Genomic DNA, 12,271 nt, shown 5'->3' with positions numbered 1-12,271 from the left:
TGCAACTTAAAGTCAGCCATGCCTGCCAGACTGCTATCAGGCAAGACTTCCGTGTCCTCATCAACAGGACGACTGACGATGCTGTCCTCCTCCTCCTCCTCCCTGTCCTCAGGTCATCCCCACTGAACAGAAGCTAATACAGATGTGTTTGTAGTACCATCTATAGCACATGAAAGTAGCTCCTGTTCTTCCTCCTCCTCCTGATTGCCTACCAATCCACATTGAGAAGACATGAGGCTGGGCTGAGTGTAATCCCCCTGTATGTTTCCTTGCTCCATGTCCTCGTGCTCCGCCTGCAATGCATCCTCTTTGATTGTGAGCAGAGAGTTTTTCAGAATGTTGAGAAGCGGGATAGTGATGCTAATTATGGCATCATCGCCACTCACCATCTTAGTGCAGTCCTCAAAGTTTTGGAGGATGTTATATATGTCTGACATCCATGTCCACTCCTGAGGTCTTATGTGTGGAGTCTGACCTGAAATTCGACGGCCTTGTTAATGTTGGTAGTCAACAACGGCCCTCTTCTGCTCCTTTCCAAGATATGCAGCGTAGAGTTCCAGCGCGTGGGGATGGGGGACATCACACAATAGTCAGTGAGCTGGAATCTGAAAACGCTGCTGAAGCACGGCAAGGGTGGCTGAAGCTGTAGCTGACTTTCTAAAATGGTCAGACAGACAGCGTACTTTCACTAGCAGATCCGGCAGCTCCGGGTAGCTTTTCAGAAAACGTTGAACCAAGAGATTAAGCACATGGGCCAAGCAAGGTACGTGTGTGAGCTCACCTTGCCTCAGAGCCGCCACCAGGTTTCGGCCATTGTCACACATGACCATGCCTGGCTGTAGGTTCAGCGGTGTCATCCAAACATCTGACTGCTCTTTCAGCGCTGTCCACAACTCTTCTGCATTGTGCGGTTTGTCACCTATTAAGATTATCTTCAGCACAGCCTGTTGCCGCTTGGCTGAGGCAGTGCTGCAGTGCTTCCAGCTTCTGACTGATGTGTTGATTTCAGAGATGGAGGATGAATAGGAGGAGGAGGTGCAGGAGCTGTAGACTGTGGGGGCAACCCTGATTGACATAGGGCCAGCAATCCTCAGCGTGGGGAGGATGTGTTCCATCTCAAGGTCCAACTGGGTCCCGGCTTCCACTATGTTAACCCAGTGTGCCGTCATTGAGATGTACCGTCCCTGCCCACAAGCACTTGTCCACGTGTCCGTGGTTAGGTGGACTTTCCCGGTAACAGCATTGTTGAGGGCACGGGTAATGTTGTGGGACACATGCTGGTGTAATGCCGGTACGGCACACCGAGAGAAATAGTGGCGACTGGGGACCGAGTACCTTGGGATGACCGCCCCATCAGGTTGTGGAATGCTTCCGTCTCAACAAGCCTAAAAGGCAGCATTTCTAGCACAAGCAGAAGAGAAATAATAGAATTGAGGACTGTGGCCTGTGGGGTGTTGGCTGGGTATTTCTGCTTGTGTTCCAAAGACTGGGTTATAGACAACTGAATGCTGTGCTGGGTCAAGGACGTGGACGGGCTTGCTGATGGTGCTGCTTGACTGTGGGCCACAAGAGGTGCAGGGCTAGAGGCATCTTCACATGCACGGTGTACTAGGGATTGGCTTCTATGCAAAACAGTGGAAGAAGCAGTGGTGTGACCAGCATGCAGTGGTCCTCGAGCCTGGGGTTCGGCCCACAAAGTCAGGTGCTTTGCTTGCATGTGCCTGATCATGCTGGTGGTCAGGCTGGTTGTTTTGCTACCCCTGCTGAAGCAGGCATGGCAGGTGCTGCAAATGGCCTGTTTAGGGTTATCGGCAGAGTCTTTAAAAAATAGCCAGACTCGGGAAGATCTCACAGGTGGAATGGCAACTTCACTCATGTTGGTGTTACAGGGAACGGATGCACGCCTTCTGTCTGTGGCCACCACAATGCTTCTTCCTGCCTGTTGGGGGATATGCCTCCTTCCCCATTTGTGCTGCTGTCCTCGCTACGCATGTCCTCCTGCCAGCTTGGGTCATTTACTATGACATCCACCACCTCGTCTTCCACATGTGCACCTTGCTCCTCCTCCTGACTTTCTAGAAATTAGGTCTCATCATGGTCCACCTCTTGTGACACTTTCCCACCATTGCCTTCGTGTGACTGGGGCTGGTCAAAGCTTTGGGCAGCTCTACATGCGATCTCATCTTTCCCCACTTCAAGTTGACCTGCAGAGATTTCTGAATCTTGAAATGGAAAACTGAACAGCTCTTCAGAGTGTCCAAGTGTGGGATCAGTTGTCTCAGGGTACTCGGCATGGTGGGAGGAAGGAGGATCAGGGTGAGTAATATCCTGGCCTCACTCACGGCTACTCAGACTTGACCGTGTGAAAGACAAGGTGGTGGTGGTGATGGCTAAGTGACTGGAAGCATTATCCGCTATCCAACCAACAACCGTTACACACTGCTCTGGCTTCAATAGTTGTGTGCTGCGGTACCCTAGAAACTGGGACAGGAATGTCGAGCGAGAAGATGTGGGTCTTTGTTGTTGCCCACTTTCACCTTGCCCACGGCCTCATCCTATGGATGCACCATCACGTCCACTTCCCCGTCCTTTGCCTCTTGCCTTAACCATTTTAAATGGACTACTGCACTATTTCAAATGCTCAACACAAATGTCTTTATTAGTAGCGAAATAATATGTGATCAGTATGCCTGCAAATCTATGATTTTTCAAACCCAAACACCAGGCAGGCCTCAGCCTGACCTAACAGACTGTATTCATGTTTTTTTTAAGTTAATTTATGCAAAATAGTGCTGTATTGAATTTGAGTATCACACAGCCAAAAAATAAGTACACCGGCCTCCAATGCCCAAACTTGGAGCACAGAGATATATGACGGCTGTAACGGAAACACCACACTGGCAAATCTGTAGCCTTTGAATTTTTTTGATACGAAATAGTGCTGTATAGAATTTGACTATCACACAGTCAAAAAATAAGTACACCGGCCTCCAATGACCAAACATGGAGCACGCAGATATATGAGGCCTTTTTCAGTGAATTTAAAACACCAAAAAAAAGGGAGCACAAGGGTCGCACAGACAACTATGCTACGTATGCCTGACAAACTATAACTTTTCAACAGGCCTCAGTATGACAGAACAGACTGTATTTTTTTTTTTTGGGGGGGGGGGGATTTTTGAAAAAAATGAAGGAAAAATAAATATATAGACAGTAAATAAGCTGCAGCAGCAGGCAGTTATGGAGCTTTGGGAGGGATGCAGTGGGAGCAATGGACGCACATACAGTGCCTGCAGGCCTTGCACTGATGTGGATATGCTATGCCCTGCCTACCTAGTGCTGCAATATCGGGACCCACAAATTAGCCCTAAAAAGGACTTTTGGTTTCTGAGGAGTTGTGGATGTAAGAGTTGCAGACCTACACTCTAAAACCACGATTCTGACCCTATCTCGGCAGCAGCTCTCCCTATTCTCGCTGAAACAGGAACAGAATGCGGCGAGCAGGGCGGCACCAGGTCTCTTATACTTGGGATGATGCTGTACGGCCCAGCCAATCACTGCACGACACAACAAAGATGGCTGCCGCGTTTCATGGCCTGGCAGACAATCTCTGCACCATGATTGGGTCTCTAAAGTCCGCTAAAACTGCTGGGTGGAGACTGCAGTTACCGCCGAATAATACCGGAAATGCTCGCTGCTCGCCGAGTACACTGATACCTGGGCGAGTAACGAGTAGTGGCAAGCACGTTCACTCATCACTATTTCTGAACTCTTCCTGAGGTAAAACATTAGTATTGTTGTTTCTAAATGATTATGAACTTGTTTTCTTTGCATTATTTGAGGTCTGAAAGCACTGTTTTTTTTTAATTTTGACCATTTTTCTTTGTTAGAAAAAAATACTAAATTTATTTCTTGAAAATTCTGAGACATGTCAGACGTTTATAGAATAAAAGAACAATTTACATTTTACTCAAAAATATACCTAGAAAGAGAAAAATCAGACAAACTGGACATTTTGCAGTGGTCTCTTAATTTTTGCCAGGGCTGTAAGTATAATTACAACTGTGATTTGTCAAAAATCACAGCTGACATCAAGCCCAGGGTTAGTAATAGAGAGGTGTCTATGAAACACCCCGTTTACTAACACTGTAAGTAAAAATAAAGAAACACATTAAAAACATGTACGGTAATTAAAGGGAACCTGTCACCACGTTTTTGGAAGATGGGATAAAAATAGCGTTAAATAGGGGCAGAGGTGGGCGTTACATTAGTGTGTGTGTTATGCGTTTATTACCCACCTAAGTTGCCGAAATAACTTTGCAAAGTCTCCGTTTTCGCCTGTCAATCAGGCTGGTCAGGTCGCATGGGCGTTGTCTTCCCCCAGATTTGGCGTAGTTTTCCGTTGGTGGCGTAGTGGTGTGCGCATGCCCAAAGTCCGGAATCCTCTTCCAGGGGATTTAAAATAGCGCGGTGTTCGTTATTGCATTGGTGATCGGTGGGCGCGGCCATCTTCCTTTGGCCGCGCGTGCGCAGAAGCGGCGCTCTGCTGGCCGCGGCTTCAGGAAAATGGCCGCCGCGATATCCATCTGCGCACGCGCAGCATCCCGCGGCCATTTTCCTGAAGCCGCGGCCAGCAGAGCGCCGCTTCTGCGCACGCGCGGCCAAAGGAAGATGGCCGCGCCCACCGATCACCAATGCAATAACGAACACCGCGCTATTTTAAATCCCCTGGAAGAGGATTCCGGACTTTGGGCATGCGCACACCACTACGCCACCAACGGAAAACTACGCCAAATCTGGGGGAAGACACCACGCCCATGTGACCTGACCAGCCTGATTGACAGGCGAAAACGGAGACTTTGCAAAGTTATTTCGGCAACTTAGGTGGGTAATAAACGCATAACACACACACTAATGTAACGCCCACCTCTGCCCCTATTTAACGCTATTTTTATCCCATCTTCCAAAAACGTGGTGACAGGTTCCCTTTAAAATATAAAAACAGACACCCTCTTTCACCCATTTATCATCATCATCAAGGTCCCAAGACGATCCCCTGCTCCAATACATACAGAAGCCACAGTGACATCATAAAACGTGACCCCTCCCCATATCCGGTGTACACACACTAAGGGGGGCATGGAAGCCGCCACCTGTGAGGTCACTGGAGATGACAGTCTGCGGTTATCACAGTACCCTCTGAGCTGTCAACTGTCACTTGAGGTGAACTCAAGGAGCACAGTGACCGGCAATACGCATAACCTGGCGGAAACATTGTAGTAGGTTGGATTGCCGGACTGCCCCCAGCGTGACACAGGGGCACTACGGTACGGAAGTCCGACAGTGAACTAGTGGAATCATTACAGTGCATCACATTGATGAATCTCTGTTGGACTGCGTTGCCCACTAGACTTTGTTATATACAGCAAGCTAAATCTAAGTGGGCAGAGGGACCTGGTGTTTTAGCTTACTAAGTCTGGTATTAAACCACTCCAAGGGACCTGGTCCTTTATCCCACTTGGATTTAGCTTTCTCACAGTGAGCAGGCTAAATCCAAGTTGGCAGAAGGACCTGGTCCTTTATCCTGCTAGGTCTAGTATTTAAACACTCCAAGGGACCTGGTCCTTTAGCCGACTGGGATTTAGCTTTCTCACAGAGAGCAGGCTAAATCCAAGTTGGCAGAAGGACCTGGTCCTTCAGCCTGCTAGGTCTAGTATTAAAACACTCAGAGGGACCTGGTCCTTTATCCCACTTGGATTTAGCTTTCTCACAGAGAGCAGGCTAAATCCAAGTCGGCCGAAGGACCTGGTCCATTTGGCCAATAATTATAGTATTAACCCCTTCACAACGCATGATGCAGTTACATCATATATCATAAAAATATCAGAAAAAGAAATATCGCGTTTGCTCCATTTAAAAAAAAATAAATTTGGAATTGACGTGATCAGAAAGGTCTGACCAATCAAAATGTAAAATAATCTGATCAGCAAACGGCATAACGAGAAAAAAACTAGAAATGCCATAATTACTTTTTTTTGGTCACCACAACATTGTAATAAAATGAAATAAGAGGTGATCAAAACATGGTATCCGCGCCAAAATGGTATCAATAAGAACGTCCCGCCAAAATAAAAAAAATTCACAACGGCGATGTGGATGGAAAAATAAATAAGTTATGGGAAGAAAAAAAAACGGAAAATCGCCCGAGGGTTAAAACACTCCTAGGTGCATGCATGGAAAAAATCTGTGGTTGTGTGATCTACAAAAATGATCACCAGTAAATAAAACGGGACGCGGATGAGATTGCTGCAGAATATTGTACACACTGGGATTACGGGGAAAATTCTTGCGTATAATTGTCACATATAAATAAAAGTGTAATCAGATGTCATATCCAGGCTGCAGCTCAATATTACTGCAAAAAATCACAAGACAAGATTCATATATATCTATATACAATGAGGGTCCTTCTATCTACTGGGATTTAGCATTCTTATATAGAGCAGGCTAAGTCCAAGTCGGCTAAAGGACCTGGTCCCTCTGCCGACTGGGAAATAGCCCACTCTGTGTGAGAAAGCTAAATCCCAGTGCACAGAAGGACCTGGTCCTTTAGCCGACTGGGATTTAGCTTTCTCACAGAGAGCAGGCTATTTCCAAGTCGGCAGAAGGACCTGGTCCATTTGGCCAATAATTATAGTATTGACCCCTTCACAACACATGATGCAGTTAGGCTACGTTCACATTTGCGTTGTGCGCCGCAGCGCACAATGCAAACAAAAACGCGGCAAAACGCACGCTAAAACGCTGCGTTTTGCGCCGCATGTGTCCTTTTTGGCCGAAAGTTGGACGCAAAAAAAATGCAACTTGAAGCGTTTCTTGCATCCAACGCTTGCGGCCATGCGGCGCAAAACGCAGCACAACGCATTTCCATGCGCCCCCATGTTAAATATAGGGGCGCATGACGCATGTGGCGCCGCTGCGGCGCGGACCGCAAATGTGAACGTAGCCTTACATCATATATCATAAAAATATCAGAAAAAAAAATATCGCTTTTGCTCCATTTAAAAAAATAAATAAATTTGGAATTGACGTGATCAGAAAGGTCTGACCAATCAAAATGTAAAATAATCTGATCAGCAAATGGCATAACGAGAAAAAAAACGCCATAATTACGTTTTTTTTGGTCGCCGCAACATTGCAATAAAATGAAATAAGAGGTGATCAAAACATGGTATCCGCGCCAAAATGGTATCAATAAGAACGTCCCGCCAAAATAACAAAAAAATCCCAATGGCGATGTGGATGGAAAAATAAGTTATGGGAAGGAAATAAAAAAAAAAAAAAAAACGGAAAATTGCCCGAGGGTTAAAACACTCCTAGGTGCATGCATGGAAAAAATCTGTGGTTGTGTGATCTACAAAAATGACCAGTAAATCACCAGTAAATAAAACGGGACGCGGATGAGATTGGCGCAGAATATTGTACACACTGGGATTAAGGGGAAAATTTGTGTGTATAATTGTCACATATAAATAAATGTGTAATCAGATGTCATATCTAGTCTGCGGCTCAATATTACTGCAAAAAATCACAAGACAAGATTCATATCTATCTATATACAATGAGGGTCCTTCTATCTGCTGGGATTTAGCATTCTTATATAGAGCAGGCTAAATCCAAGTCGGCTAAAGGACCTGGTCCCTCTGCCGACTGGGAAATAGCCCACTCTGTGTGAGAAAGCTAAATCCCAGTGCACAGAAGGACCTGGTCCTTTAGCCGACTTGGATTTAGCCACAACCCATCACTGACACAGGGATGGTCGTCACTTCCGGCCTCGTCAGCGCTGTTTATCTCCGGCTTCATTATCTTCAGCAGCAGACGGCAGAGGAATGAGATGCGGACTACAAGAAAATGGCGGGGGCGCGTAGTGCTTAGGGTTTGGTTGTTGAGGGGGTGTGCCTTGTTGTAGTCACGTGGATATTAGTAAACAAACGATTGGTCATGACTGATTGCTCACGTGATATACTTTAGGCGCCATGATTGTTCAGGGCAACTTCGTTAATATTCCCTGATTAATTAGTATTATATGTACAGTCCTCCTTGAATAGTTTCTGTCAGGTTTAGGCGGGAAAATGCTGAGGGAGAACAGAGCTGATATAATTTTGCCTCATAAGGTGTAATATCCTCCCTTGGCTGTTCACACCCGTCTTGTTGAGGGGCGTGCTGGGGTCAGACGCTCCCGAATGACGAGGCGTACGCGGCTGTTCATCACCGCGCCCCCGTCCCGGCCTAAATTGGCGTCAAGACGCAAGAAGACACTAAATTTGCGCCAAAATATTGATCGTTGTCACTCCAGGATTTTGTCATGAAAGCTTCGATGAATCGCGGCCCTTTCTCTTCCATTTTTTTCCATATCGGTATTTCTGGCGAGCTGAGCTTTGGTTTTTACCGTCGAATGTACTGAACAATGAGGAAAAAAATAATTCCATGTGAAGAAATATATTGGAAAAAATAAAATTAAAAATTGCCATTATTTGGGGGTTTTGTGCTCCAAAAGGGACCTGAAGACACGATTCTTTGGGTCAATACGATTACGGCGATACTAATATTGTCAAGTGAGTTCTTTATAATATTTTGCTAGATTAAAAAAAAAACATGAAACGTAAGAAGGTGAATCAGGGAACCACCGTCCGGTAAGTCTGACATCAGTAGTGTGACATATATGAGGGCGTTATAAGAGATAACCGCAGAGAATAATATAATAACTGACAGCCAGCACGGACTCATGAAGAATAAGTCGTGTCTGATAACATCATGGCTTTCTATGAGGTAAGTGCAGATCTTGATGCTGGGGATGCGGCTGATGCGATTTATCTGGACTTTAGAAAGGGATCCGATCCTGTGCCACATAGCAGCCTTAGGGTTCTTTCACACTTGCGTCGTGTGACGTCCGTCGCAATACGTCGTTTTTTGCCCATAGACTTGTATTGCTGACGGATCGCGACGTATGGCCATATGTCGCGTCCGTCGTGCACTGGATGCGTCGTGGTTTGGCGGACCGTCGGCACGAAAAAAACGTTCAAGGGAACATTTTTTTCGTACGTCTCATCCGCCATTTCCTACTACGCATGCGCGGCTGGAACTCTGCCCCCTCCTCCCCAGACTTTAGAATGGGCAGCGGATGCGTTGAAAAACTGCCCACGTCGTGCCAAATTTTCACAACGTGCGTCGGTACGTCGCGCCGACGCTTAGCGACGGACCCGTACCAACGGAAGTGTGAAAGAAGCCTTATACTGAAGCTCCAGAAGCCGAGACTGGGGGAAACTATATGCAGATGGGTAAAAATCGTGTCAAGGCCTCATTCAGACAATAGTATGAGAAAAACGGACCTATTATTTAGATCAGACTGTGGTCCGCGTGTCATCAGTTTTTTCATATGCGGAGAGGAAAAAAAAAAGTTTTCCGAGGACCACTCAGTCCGAGGAAAAATATAGGACATGTATACAGCCCCATAGAATATCGGAGGTATGAGTGCTATCTGTGAACACCATAAAGGAATCTGAATCTGTGATTATGGTTAACCTTTTTCTCTGGACCAGTGATGCTGAACCTTTTAGAGACCGACTGCCCAAACTGCAACCCAAAACCCATTTAGTTGTGCCAACACGGCAATTTACGGTAACTGAATACTGAGGTTTTAGTTTAGAAAAAAAAAAACAACTTAATCCATTACTTAATTTCATCCACTACTAACTTTTAGGTGCATTACAATTCAGTTGTATATTTGTCCACTATCTGCTAAATCTTTGTTCACATATGATTGGCCTTAAGGTACCGTTACACTAAACGACTTACCAGCGATCACGACCAGCGATACGACCTGGCCGTGATCGTTGGTAAGTCGTTGTGTGGTCGCTGGGGAGCTGTCACACAGACCGCTCTCTCCAGCGACCAACAATCAGGGGAACGACTTCGGCATCGTTGAAACTGTCTTCAATGATGCCGAAGTCCCCCTGCAGCACCCGGGTAACCAGGGTAAACAACGGGTTACTAAGTGCAGGGCCGCGCTTAGTAACCCGATATTTACCCTGGTTACCATTGTAAAAGTAAAAAAAAAAAAATAACACTACATACTCCCATTCTGATGTCTGTCACGTCCCCCGGCGTCCACAGGGTTAAAACTGCTTTTGGCAAGAGCGCTGTTAATGCACGCGCTGCTGCCGAGAGCTTCCCTGCACTGACTGTGTCAGCGCCGGCAGTAACAGCGGTGACATCACCGCTGTGCTCTGCTTTACGGCCGGCGCTGACACATTCAGTGCAGGGAAGCTCTCGGCAGCAGCGCGTGCATTAACAGCGCTCCTGACAAAAGCAGTTTTAACCCTGTGGACGCCGGGGGACGTGACAGACATCAGAATGGGAGTATGTACTGTTTTTTTTTTTTTAATTTTTACAATGGTAACCAGGGTAAATAACGGGTTACTAAGCGCGGCCCTGCGCTTAGTAACCCGATATTTACCCTGGTTACAAGTGAACACATCGCTGGATCGGCGTCACACACGCCGATCCAGCGATGACAGCGACCAAAAAAAAGGTCCTGATCATACCCATCGACCAACGATCCCCAGCAGGGGCCTGATCGTTGGTCGCTGTCACACATAACGAGATCGTTAGCGGGATCGTTGCTACGTCACCAAAAGCGTAACGTTGCTACGATATCGTTAACGATATCGTTATGTGTGACTCAACCTTTAAATGGCTTGCAATCTTTTGTTTGATTGATTGTTTATATCTTACATATTCCCAGAGTTCTGGGTACTGCGTATACCCTATTCTATAAGTGAAATATCACTCTTGTTATATTTTCCATATGCTCCCCCCCCTTCTTCCCCTCCCCTCCCTACCCCCATCGTTCCTCCCCCCCTTTCTCTCCCACCCTCACTCCCTAATATCTTACAATAAAATCTTTGGAAAAAGAAAAAAAAAAACAACTGATATAGAGAGCAGGCAGGGGCAGCAGAAAGCAGCCACGGACAGGAGCAGGGGTACCAGACTGCAGATATACAGGAATATGATCCCACTATAGTGGTATATGATCCACCTCCATCCTGGTGTATGTCCCACCATCCTTGTATATGCTCCCCTAATCCATGTATATGCCCCCCATCCATGTAGATGTTGCCCCAGACCTGTTGAAGCGCTCGAGTAGCGCAAAACGGCCGTCGTTTTACCTGCACACTCATCTGTAAATATGCACCCCCGAGCTGTGAAGAGTATGTGTCAATAAAGTATTACCTGCTGTCAAGACTGGTGAGTGCTGCCGCTTTTTCTCCTGTCTGGATTACTGCATTGTTATACCTTCTAGGTGAGAGCACCCGAGGTCTTGTTGTTCGGCTGAAATCCATGCTTGCTGAGTCCGGTGTGTCGGCTCTGACGTCCTGGTGGTGCGGTCAGCTGTATCTGGATTTATTACTTTCCACCCTAATAATTGTATATGCTCCTCCCTCCTTGTATATGTCCTCCTCCTTGTATATGCTCCCCCAATCCATGTATATGCATCCCCATTCCATGTATTCTCCCCAATCTATGTATATGCGTCCCCATTCCTTGTATTCTCCCCAATCTATATGCTCCCTATCCCGCCTGCGCTGCTGTTGTTCAATGCATAAATGAAAAAAACAAACGCTCCTACTCACCTTCCATCCTCTCCCCCGCCGCGCCGCCTTCTGAAGCCAGCAGCTGACTTCAGCTCCCAAGTGACGGGTGCGCATAAAGTCACTGCCATGCACCCAGTCACATGTTCCCTGACGTCACCTGCAGGCCTCTGGCCAGCAGCATGTATTGCTGTGCAAGAACCTGGCAAGTTTGTGCGCTGCAATACACATCAGCTGGATGTGTGTCCGAGGACGCAGATCCAGCTGAAGTAGGGGCTGGCGTCTCGTGCCCTCTCTGGCATACGTGCCATAGGTTTGCCACCACTGCTCTAGACGTAGATGATGCCCTCTTGTCACTATCACAGACGTAGGTGTATAAAGCTCACTAGAAAAATCTCTGTATTGTCCCCTCATAGAGTTGTACAATGTAATAAGTTTGCCCATAAGCTTTTGTTTTTCCAAACTTAATAACCCCCAAATTTAATAACTTGTCTTGGTATTGTAGTTTACCGACTCCTATAATAACTTTGGTCGCTCTTGTCTGCATCAGCTCAAGTTCAACTTTGTCTTTATACACTGGAAACCAAAATTGTTCTCAGTATTCTAAGTATGGCCGCATT

Source organism: Ranitomeya variabilis, chromosome 5 (assembly GCF_051348905.1).
Source record: "Ranitomeya variabilis isolate aRanVar5 chromosome 5, aRanVar5.hap1, whole genome shotgun sequence".
In the NCBI taxonomy this organism is placed as follows: domain Eukaryota; kingdom Metazoa; phylum Chordata; class Amphibia; order Anura; family Dendrobatidae; genus Ranitomeya; species Ranitomeya variabilis.
Note: the sequence above shows the minus strand (reverse complement) of the source record.